A 12,480-nucleotide genomic window follows, 5' to 3' on the forward strand; every position below is an offset into this window, starting at 1 on the left:
CCAACATCCACCTCCAAGGACCACCCTTCTGGATGTCTGGCAGATGGCCACTTGTAATTAATAGGGAACTCACTACTTCTCAAGTTCACAGTAATTCTGATAGCATTTCATTTGGATGGATAATTGTGTTAGTGACATTCCACTGAGAAGGGGAATCAAATTTGGAGAACTACTAAATGTTTTGGCACCCTCTAGGCATGATGATACCCCCGAAGTATGGCCACATGCTTATAGCAAAGTGCTCTGTCTGAGATGGAGAGACTAATACAAGTTCTTCATAAAAAGGAATGAGGGGGATAGCTGCAGAGGAAAACAAAGTTAGAGGGCATTTATTGTGATGGAGAGAGACTGAGATGACCATGTTCATCTTTCAGTGGGGCTGGTTAAAGGTTTTCCCAGTGTTCCATGAGCTCTGTCTGTCTGTCTGTCTCTCTCTCTCTCTCTCTCTCTCTCTCTGTGTATGTGTGTGTGTGTGTGTGTGCACGTGTGCATGTGCACTTGTGGGAGTCTAAGTATGAGTGAATGTGGAGTTCAGAGGTCAATACTGGCTCTATTGCTTTATTACTTTATCACTCTCAATTTCTCTATCACTTCCCACCTTATTTCAGGGACTCAAAAACAAACTAGTCACTTAAAGAAATGGTCAACATCCTAGTCATCAAGGAAATACAAATCTAAACGTTCTTTACGATTTCATTTTACACCAGTCAGAATGACCCAGATCAATGAAACAAATGGCAGTTCATTCTGTCAAAGATGAGGGGTAAGAGGAACACTCATCTCTTGCTGGCGGGAGTACAAACTTGTATAGCCACTATGGAAATTAGTGTGGTAGCTCCTTGGGAAGCTGGTAACAGATCTACCCCAATATCCAGCTATACAACTCTTAAGCATATACCCACAGGGCTCTACATCTTACAACAGAGGCCCTAGCTCAATTATGTTCATTGCTGCTCTGTTTGTAACAGAAATAATCATGTAATTAACAGGTAAGTGGGGATAAAAATATCATTCTGCAGGAGGTAACCCAGACCCCAAAAGATAAATATGGTATCTAATCCTCTTAAATGTGTATGTTAACTTTTTAAGTCTTTTATAGGCTACCATTTTTTTTTCCAAGTCAAGGCTTTTCCATGTAGTCCTGGCTGTCTTGGAACTCACTCTGTAGACCATGCTGGCCTTGAACTTACAGAGAGCTGCCTGCCTCTGCCTCCAGTGTAGAGGTAAGATATAAAGTAAAGGACTATGGGAAAGGGGAGTATCCCTCAAGGAAGGGGAAATAGACTATATAGCTGTAGAGAGATATGTGTGTGGGGGGGGGAGGTTAAATAGAGAGAGTAAGGAAGAGAGGATAAGGAAGGGAATATATGAAGGACAACTAACACTAAGGGCCATTTGAAGGGCCACGTGGAGACCAATACAGTAGACGCTTCTTAAAATAGATACGAAAGAACACTAAATGGAGTCACTAAATGAGTGTGACAGCACACCAACTAGACATCTCTTGACACCAAATATAACTTCCAGTGCTAGGAGTGGGTTATATCTAATTATGTTGTTGGCCACAGGGATCACATGGGAAGCCCCAAACAACTCAGGCTGTTGACAAGGCTATTGGTTGTACTCCACAACCTGATAATAAGTGTTGCTGAAGACAACACTTACATGTTTCATTGAGCATGAAAAACATCAAGCTGTGCCTAACTAGAGCCTTCACCCCCCTGCTGACTAGTGTTCATGATACTGGAAGTCACCTTTCATATATCCAGAGGAGAAAGATAATCACCAACCCAGCTATAAACCCTTCAAACTACAATGGTGATCTGAGTGCATGACACACGGATGCAGTAGCAGCACAAACTTTGTGGGGGTCACCAACCACTCTCAATCAAATTTAAGGCTCACTCCCTGAGATGGAACCCATGCCTGACACTGCTTGGGTGGCCAAGAACCTGAGACCAGAAACTCCCTCCTGAAGTAGATATGAACTCATACAGAGACTTACATCTGGACAATATGCAGAGAATGAGAGACTTTGGAACACTCGGCACTAAATCAGATTTCTTCATCAAATGCACAGGGTCTGCACAGGTTCAAGACAGACAGGGTTCCAGTGTTGAGAGAGGAAGTGGGTACAAGCCCCATGCCAAACCAGGAAGCGATCTCTAATTGGCAACGGCTTGCAAAGGAAGAAAACACTTCTCTCCAATGGAGTCTAACTAGATATACAAACCACATTTAAGGACAGACTCCATACCCAGCAGTAGATGGCCAACACAAAATGAACTTGGGTATTTATGGAGATCTTTTTGTTTCATGTTGCTTTCTTTGGTCATTTTGTTCAACTTACTGGTCTTTGCTTATATATTATATGATGGGGGATGTCCTTCTGTATATATGTTTCTCTTATTGGTTGATGAATAAAACACTGTTGGCCAATAAGGAAGGAAGATAGGTAGGACTAGGAAACAAGGAGAATTCTGGGAAAGGTAATCAGTATATGACACCATGTAGACCACAAAGGAATAACAGATCCAGGCATTCTCCCATAAGCCAAGGCCACATGAAAATACATAGATTTATGGAAATGGGTTAATAATTGAGATAGAGCTAGCTAATAAGAAGACCTAGCCATTAGCCAACAGTTTAGTTTCCTATATTTTTGGTTTTATGGGATGTGTGTGTATGTTTGTGTATGTGTGTGTGTATATGTACATGTGTATACATATAAATGTGCCTGTGTATTTTTATGTACATATGTATGTGTGTATGTGTATGAGTCTATGTATGTGTGTATGTGTGTATATGTGTATATGTATGTGTATGAATTTGTATGTGTTTATGTATATATGTGTATGTCTTTGTATATGTGTGTATGTGTCCTTGTATATGTGTGTATATATGTGTGTTTGTATGTATATGTGTGTCTGTATATATGTGTGTATATGTATGTATATGTGTATGTATGCTTGCATATGTGTGTGCTTCTTTTTTTTCCTTTGTCTTCTTTTAATTCTAGAGAGGCATTGTAATTCTGTTTTAACATGCCTGTTTGTTTTCTAAAGGAAGAGAGAAAGAAGGCATAGTGTTGTGTGGGTGGTGGTGTGAGGATGATCATGGAAGAGATGTGATCAGAATATATCGTTACGAGAACATTTTAAATTAAAAAAAGAATTTGTATGCCAGGTGTGACTAGTAAATGTGATGTACCAGGCACCTGGAGTCAGTATTAACCCCTAAGAAAAGAGACAGCTCTGGACAGTTAGTGGGGAGGAGCACATGGGGAAGTCAGTCTTACTTAGATGTGAACAGGCAGAGGCCATCTCTCTCATGGAGACCCCCGTTGTTTCATAGTTCCCTTTCCTTATATCAAAATCTGTTTCTGTGTCTCACCAGTCTGCCAGCCCTGTAACCCAGGGTTAGCTTAATCCCTGTTCCAAATTAAAGATAAAAGCAGCATGCTACCCTTGAAATATTAAGCCATAGTAATTTTCATTCCCCATAAGTGGAGGTACCCTATGACCCCTCTCTCTATGAATCAATGGGCTCTACCATTCCAAGGGAAGGCTGAATACATAACTAGAACAAAGCCATTACTCGGCTTAGGGTGTCAAACTAAATTTCTTAAGTTCACAGCAAGATAATTCCAGGCTTTGTTAAGAGAAGAAGGGTTTTGCCTAAATCCAAAAAGTTTTCTTTTTCAACATCTTCGAAGCCGTGCCAGGGGTTCAGGGCACAGTTTACTGCAAGGCTAAGGTTTTCAAATGACTTGTGTGAATTGACTCTCTGAGGGCTACGTACTCTTTGATGACGCAAAAGAAAGGTTTTTAAATTGTCCACTTTATATTCTTTCTTAAAATTAGCTGCCTCAAGGATTCACTGTAATTAACTGCCTTTCCTCCCTCCTCCCAGTCTGCCTTTTCCAGCCATCACTTTTTCGGTTTTATACATAAAAATGTCATACTTCCCACCATCTGAATTCCTGCTATGGTGCATGGCCCCAGGAGACAAAAGCCTCCAGGGCACCGAAGGGCTGGCTGTTTGAAGAGCTACACAGCCCCTGGAGGAGTGCCAAGCAGGCTCGCAGAACACAGTAAGGGCAGCATCTGTTTACCTTGGTTTCTATACTTTGGAATTCACATGTGACATGGCTGCCATGCAGGCTCACATAGGAATATTTCAGCTGGAAAATTAAATCAAGGCTTCTTCTAACCAAAGGCATAGCTGGTTAGCTAGTTGGCTGGCTGGGCAATGAGAACCAATTCTGTGGGTAAGGCTTAATGTGAAAACATCCCATTGAAAAACATTGAATCAGGAAATCTAATGTTCTCGGGTTCCAACAAAAGGGCACACATACACAGTATAAAATATACTACAGGCCTTTGCAGCTACGAAATCTATGACCAAATGTGTATATATATATATATATATATATATATATATATATATATATATATGTTGATTTGATGGATGTGGAAGTTTTCCAGAATTCTTCCAGCTCCCAAATAATAACACGGAGATGTCTTATCAATTAAAAAAGCTTGACCTTAGTTTAGGCTTGTTTCCAACTAGCCCTTAAAACTTAAATTAACCCATTGTATTAATCTGTGTCCTGCCACATGACCTGGTACCTCTGCTTGGTACCTTGCATTGTCCTTCTTGCTCTGTGTCTGGCTGGCAAATCTTGTCTCTCTTCTTCTCAGAGTTCCTACCTCTGCCCAGAAGTCCTGCCTAGTTATTGGCTGTTCACCTCTTTATTAAGCCAATCAGAAAGTACCTTGGCAGAGACATAACTTTACAGTATGCAAAAAGATTATCCCATAACATTTTCCCCTTTTTGTCTGAATAAAAAGGAAAGGTTTTGACTCTAATACAGTAGAAGTATATACAATAAGAACAATTATTAGGGAGGAATTACATTCACAGTGCAGTCCATTTGCATTTGACAAATTCAGAGGAAGTACTCAGTTATCTATTCTATCTTGGTGTGTCCAAAGTTTTATACCTAAATGGCTTTTTATCATAATGTATTACCAACCTAAAAATATCTCTTTAGATGTTAAAACATTTTCCTAGATTAACAACTTAACTCTTATGTTTCTCAGTCTTACAAAATTTACATCTCTTTTGTAAGTTTATTTTTGAATTTGGTAACAAAGGAAATGGTCTTCAACTCCTATCAGAGGCTCCAGAAGCATAAAATATTACTTGAGTAGACAGAAAGTGCAGGACAAACAACTTTCAAAACTATAGAAACAACAGAGAGCTGGTGGCCTGGGCAGTCACTCAAGGTTATTCTGAAGCATCGGGGCATCCATCTTTGACCTATATGCCTAGAATATTTGACAGATTTTTCAGTGAAGCAGGAATTTTGAGAGACTAGCTTACCCTATCATGACAAAGCTTGGTTGTCAGATTCCTTTGTGTCCTGTTTGTCCAATTTGGGCAGCATACTGTCAGCAGTCGAGGCAAAGGGAAGTTCTTCAATGACCATAATCTCCTCTGAAGAAGACTGGTGTTGTCAGGAGCAGATTAATCTTACTGTAAGGAAAAGCCTTATGTTACTAAAGCATCTTAAATGCCATATTCTGTAGATCTTTGAAGTGTTTGAAGACCACCTATGTATATAAAACATATTTTTGACCTTGAAAACATACCTAAGGTAACTTTAAGTTCGATTGTTATAGATTACTAACTACTAACCTGCATTTCATAATTACCCTAAACACTTTGTAATAATAGCTTTCAAGGACTAGAACTTTACCTTATATTTTTAAATGAGCTTCATGGGTATAATACCTTAAACGAGAGTAGAAACATATATACAGTATAACAAAATAGCCTTAATTTTGTGTTAATATATAAAAATCCATAACAATGTAAAATACTTGAGACTAGTAGTTCAGAAAGAGATCCTTGAATCTAAACTCCTTAGCTGATTCACTGGGCCTGGTTTGTGCTTTTGAAAGTCGATCCTCAGTGACACACTTCCTCCAACAAGGCCATACCTTCTAATCCCTGTCAAGTAGTTCCATTCCCTGACTATTAAGCATTCAAATGTATGAGCCTAGGGGACCATTCCTGTTAACCCACCACATTCCTCTCCCTGGCCCACATACACTTATAACAACATCATAGTGCAAAAATGAATTCAGTCCAACTTAAGAAGTCTCCATAGTCTATAACAGTCTCAACACTGTTTAAAAGTCCACACTTCAAAGTCTCTTCTGGGACTAAAGGCAATCTCTTACCTGTAATCCCCTATAAAATCAAAATCTAAAAGCAGAGCACATACTCCCAATATACAATGGCACAGAATGAGGAAAGGGAACATAGGAAAAAATACTGAACCAAAACAACAACAAAAACCAGTTGGGCAAACACCAAATTCCAAATTCTGCATCCCCAAAATGCTCTTCAGATCTCCAACTCCTTCCAGCATTGTTGACTACAACAAACTTCTCTCTCTTGGGCAGGTTCCACTCCATGTTAGTTCTCCTCAGCAGGAATTCCACTGCTCAGACATATCCAACATCTTGAGGTCTCCAAGGAAATGTAAGCATCACCTTCACAGCTTCATGCAGTGACCTTTCTGGGCCTCCATTCAGGGACACTCATGACACATGCTTGGCCTCAGCAGTTTTCCTTAGCTGAGGATGGAGATTCCACAACCCCTTTCTTGTATCCTTGCCAGAACCATGTAGCTGAAGTTACCAGGTTCTGCTTCTTTCTAGGACTGGAACTTGGTCCCTTCATTCAAATACATTTTTATCAGCTTTCTCTTTTCAATGGTTTCCTTTATTGCTTAATCCTTTCATTAACTCTTTTTCACAAGTTGGTGCTTAGCTAGCTGGGTGGGATCCTGCCCTGAAGTTACCACTTATTTATTCCATTTAGCATCAGGCATTTCTGAAACCTTTTATCTCCTGAGAACAGGACTTAGCTTCCTTACACTTCCTGGTGCTCCTTTTCTCCTCAAAATGTACATTAAAAAAAAAAAATCTACTTGCTTAACTTGTTCCTTTTTAATATAGATTTGCATAAGAATGACCACTAGAATCCCCCATGACAGCACCCCTTACCAGCAGGAAGTAGTTTGGAAAGAACAACGCCCAAATTCCCAAATATTGTCTATAAATGTTAGTTTTCATTTTAATGGACTTGGTTATTAAAAAAAAAGAAGAAGAATACTAGGAATAAAGGAAGGAGAATTCCAGTTTAAAAAAAAAAAAAAAAAAAAGAATGACCACTATTAACCACACAGCACAGTCAATACTTGGCTGTCTTGAAATTTCTTCTGCCAGTGCTTATTAACCCAAAAATCCTTAAATTTAGCCTTAGGCAAATTTTTTCACACATGGGCAAAAAGCAGCCATGTTCTTTGCCAAAATATCACAAGAATGGTCTCTAGGCAACTTCCTAATATTCTTCCCCTCTGAAACTTCTTGAGCTGGGACTCCACATTTGATACCACCCTCAGTACCTCTGTTTGTCTTCCATGCTCTTACTAAGATGACCTATGAAGCCCTGTTAAAGCATCCAATCATTTATTTATTAATTTATTTAATTATTTATTTATTTATTGTCCTGGTACAAAGTCCCAAAGTCTTCTACATTCCTCCAACAAACCGGCATGGTCACAGAAATACCCCACTCCTTTGTACCACCTGCTGTCTTAGTTAGGATTTCTATTACTCTTATAAAAGAAAGCATGTAAATGGGTGCTTGCTTACAGTTTCAAAGGTTTAGCCCTTTATCATCACAGCGGGGAACATGGAGGCACAGAGACAAGGGCTGGAGATTTCTCTTGAAATTTTCAGTGCTTTATTAACATCCTGGGCACATCTCAGTCAATCAAATTGGCAATCAGGAGGAACGCTCACAAGTAGCCAACTGACTAGAGGGAACATCGTTGTTGGGACTCATGAAAAAGCCTTGCAGAGAAGGCTTCCCCAGTGGGAAGGTCCGTGTTACCCTCCTGAAATGTTCTATGTCTGTGCTGCCCGGTACTGCGAGCTTCAGTGAGTGGGCCCCTGAAATACACCTACGAAGACTGAGGGACGGAATTTTCACTTTTGCCTCATTTCAGCTGATTCTAGATGAAGTTTAAGTAGGCACATGTACTACAATATGGCTAGAAATGAAATCTTTCCTTTTTCTCATCACCACAATTACTGGGAAATAAGCTGATTATTTTAGTTTACAATCAATGTTTTCATCAATGGTCTTCCTCCCAGCTCTTAATGAGCCAGGATTGTATATTGTGCCAGTACTGCCATTCTCTGGATAATCAAGTGTTTTCCTCTGCAGATTGAAGGTTGAGTAGTTCTTGGACCCAGATGTATATATTTAATTTTAATTTATTTTTATTTATTTATTTGTTTGTTTGTTTTCCATGACAGGGTTTCTCTTAGTAACAGCTCTGGCTATTGTGGAACTCACTCTATAAACCAGGCTGGCCTCAAACTCAGAGATCCACATGTCTCTGCCTCCTGAGTGATAGGATTAAAGGCATGCACCAACACTTCCTGGAAATTTTTAAATTTACTTTTAATATGCTTTTGGTTTTCAAAACTAAATTCAGTCCAGTACTCACCTTCCCAGTTTGACTTCTTAGTGTAATTTTCCCCATGTTCCCCACTTCTTCAGTGAGACCTGATCTTTAACGTTAATGCATTATCTATTTCTAGATTCCAAATTATATCAAAATTTAGTGACTTGGAACAGTGCTTTTTTATTCTCTCTTCCATGGTGTCTGGGGCTCAGAAATCTGTGGGTAGCTTTGCCAGGAATTGGTTCAGGGTGGCCTCCAAGAAGGCTCAGAGTTTCCCAGAAGGCTGCCACCAAAATACCAGCTAGCACCCCAGTCATCTTTAGGCTGGACCAAGGGGGACTATGGTTCCAAACTCCTTACATTACTGTTGATAGTTGCTGCTGCTGTAGTTATTGTTTGTGACAGAGTTCTTTGCAGCCAAAGTTACCCTTGAAAATTATTCTCCTGCCTCCTTCTCCTCCCAAGTGCTGGGATTACAGGCATGTACCACCATACCTGATAGTCACTAAATTTGGGAGGGGGGTCTCAATATGAGAGCCTTCTCTGTAGCTAGCTACCTCAATAGGTGTCTCCAACTTTCTTTTATCCTGGTTCTTTAACCAAAGAAATGCAGACAGGTACCTAGGGGAAAATCATAAGGTACAAGTGGAGTGTTGTCTTACTTAGGGTTTCTGTTGCTGTGAAGAGACATCATGACTACTGCAACTCTTTGAAAGGAAAACATTTTATTGGGGTGGCTTAACATTTTCAGAAGTTTAGTCCATTATCATCAGGGTGCACCGTGGTGGCATGCAGGCAGACATGGTGCTGGAAAAGGAGCTTAAAGTCCTACATAACTGTCCCTCAGGCAACAGGAAGTAGTCTAAGGCCCTGAGAGTGGCTTGAGCATATATAAGACCTCAAAGCTGGCTGCCACAGTGACACACCTCTTCCAACAAGGCCAGTAACTACTCCAACAAAGCCACACATCCTAATAGTGCCACTCCCTGTGAGTTTGTGGGGGCCAATTTCATTCAAACCACCACAGTTGTTTTGAATCAAATTCTCATGGCTTATGTGCAATGCCACTAAGATCACAATGACAACAGCAGACTCTTCATAGTTTTATTATTTGGTTTAATACGTTCTTCTTATTTACCTCCACAGGAGTGAAATAACCAAGCTCTGACTCATTAATGACCCAAATGTGATTCTACTTCTTAGATCTGACCAAGGCCTGGGACTTCAGTTTTATCCAGTACTATAGCATTGTCTATTGACTTTTGAATAAAAGTATTCTACTTATCTGTTGCTAAGAAAAGATAAATTTGATCTTACATGGGAGGGGAGATACCATGATCACGAAGGTGGTTTTCCCAAGGCGAGGCTTAACCATTGCACTCAGGATGTGCTGACCCCTGTGATTTCCCCAAATATGGGAAACTCAACTAATACATTTAATAAACAATCCTGATTTGTAGTGTTTGTAAATACTCAACCATGGCTGAATTAGCACTACTGTGTCATACTGTATATACATACTGTATATACACAAATCTGCTCTTGCAAAACAGTGCTACCCAACCTGAGAGCAGAATAGAATTCTGCCCCTTTTTGTCTCAGCTACACACACACACACACACACACACACACACACACACACACACACACACAGCATCATGAAACGGAAACCACAGGGGTATCAAAGAACCAAAATCTCATCTAGTTTGGTGGATACTGACAAATTCAGAAGCTAAAAAAAGGAGGGGGGGAGTTCTATTCCTTCTAGGTGAGAAGTTACAAGTGAGTTTGACCTCAGGTGTCACCTGTGGGACAATAGTAACCTCCTGGCATTGTGCTGAGAAGGTTTTCTGAGACCAGTTCTATCTTTCTCAGGGCTCAGAGCAAAAGACTGATACACAATTGACTGACACACAATTGTCTTAGGCCTGGGAAGAAGTGAGAAGACACATGCCTGTGTCCCATCCTTGTCCCACAGATTTCCACCCCAACCAGTGTCCCATTCATCTCTCATTAGTCTTCTTAATTGAGGCTCTACATCCTGCCGCTCTGTGCTGTGAAAACACATGGTCAGGGCAGTGTTGGCTCTGAAGACAATTCAACAGCAAAGCACAACTAGTAAGTTTCCAGGAAGCAACCTCAACACAGATAATGTCTTTATAATGGCCAAACACCCACGAGTGCATTGATCTAAATGTCTCATCTATTAAAAGAAACTTGATATTGAATGCTCTTTTGTCTAAGGGGAAAAAAATCTTTTGATGTTGTTACTTTTCAGCCAGCTCATTGGACATAGCCTCCAATGTTAAAGAGACTATAGCCTTTCTTTCTTCTACCTCCTTAGGTTTTGAAGATGGTGGCCTCTCTTTAGGCCATGTGACACCACAGCATGATCTGAAAAGTAATTGAGGAGTTAATCCAGCACAGACTTTGAAGCCGAAGCAATCCCATCACTAATAGCTACTTGGCAGAATGATCCTTCCTTCTGGCTCTTCAAATTGGATGTAGTAATTGCTCTGGAATTTAAAATGCATCTGGGGAATTCCTTGTTTTACATTTAGGGCACAAACAGCAAATGGCTTGGGCGTGTTGTGTGTGTGTAAGTGTGTGTCCATGCATGTACCCAGTTTGGTGGCAGTGTATGCATGAATATGGCAGCTTCTCACTGGAAAGGTCTGAAAGCCTTTTAACTTACCAGGTTGTAATGGTATTGTCTGTGAAATCAATCACAAATTGACACATGTCCGTGAAACCGATCATGTGCTGGCACACGTGTCCATGTATCTGTGAAATCAATCACATGTAGGCACACGTCTGTAAATAAAACCAATCAATCATGCGTTGGCACACTTGTCTATGTGTCTGTGACATTGGTCACATGTAGGCACGCAGGTCTGTGAAATCAATCATGCATTGGTACACATGTCTGTAAAATTGGTCACACATTTGCACACAAGTCTGTGGAAAGCAATCTTCCCTCGTGGGAAGCATTTCTCAGATGGGTGCTCTGTCCACTTGTGTTGCACCTGTAGAGGTGCCCACCTTCATGTCAGTTTAGTTAGTAAATGGTGTGGGGCTTGTTCCTTCACAGCAAAGACTCAGTTTCCCATGAATCTAAATTGTTTTTCTTTCACCCTGCCTCCTTTTGTGTCTGTTGTCTTGATTAGAGCATTAGATGGTACCGCGATTCTCCCCACTGCCAAGAGTACTACTACATTTCCTGAGACTGGGACTAGACATCAAGTCCTCTGCTCCCTCCTGTCCTCACTGTTTAGTTTTAGGTAATAGCACCTGATACACAAAGAAGTCTGTGAGTCAACCTTTATAACGGTCGTGTTTGGCTTATATTTGTGATTTTTGCCTCCTTATGGCAGCTGGGGATGGGTAGTTTCACTGGGGTTTCCAACTGTCAGCAGCTACTCACCAATCAACATAAATCTGTGAACTGTCAAACATCCCAGTATCTTAAACAGACTGAAATACTAACAGAAATCAAGTCAGTAAACTAGTCCCCAACTAGGAATGAGTCTCTGCTTTTGGTGACAATTTCAAGAGTCAGTGAAGAAAACAAAAAATTCACTACTCACTTATGGAAAGAAGAAACTGGAAAGCAGAGGCTTTGTTGGGAGTTAACTGAACTTCAGCTGGAGAAGGACTAATGAGCAAGAGACAGCAATGTCCCGTGTCCTACCATGTCCTCTCTAGGTTCAGAGGCAAATGTGAGCCTAGGGTTTCGTAAGGGCGTCAAGACTTGAGGGATGAGGTGACTGAACCAGGTTAAAGGAGAAGGTCTGGGATGACAGAAGGGGAATATACAGGCATTCCCAGTGAGGCTTGAAGGCAAAGCCATGGGGGGAGGGGCAGTGAGGTCAGGGAGGCAGCCAGGCAGCCTTCCTGTGTGGGGCAGGTGGTGGGACAACAGAGAC

General features: G+C 40.8%; 1 non-coding gene across 1 annotated transcript; it reads left to right on the top strand.

Annotated features, from left to right (window-relative positions):
* Positions 1 to 9,863: 9,863 nt before the first annotated feature.
* On the top strand, positions 9,864 to 10,022 carry LOC127230804 (U1 spliceosomal RNA). The gene has a single exon (XR_007835206.1). It is a non-coding gene; the product is annotated as a U1 spliceosomal RNA (small nuclear RNA).
* Positions 10,023 to 12,480: the final 2,458 nt, after the last annotated feature.

Source organism: Phodopus roborovskii, unplaced genomic scaffold, assembly GCF_943737965.1.
Source record: "Phodopus roborovskii unplaced genomic scaffold, PHOROB, whole genome shotgun sequence".
In the NCBI taxonomy this organism is placed as follows: domain Eukaryota; kingdom Metazoa; phylum Chordata; class Mammalia; order Rodentia; family Cricetidae; genus Phodopus; species Phodopus roborovskii.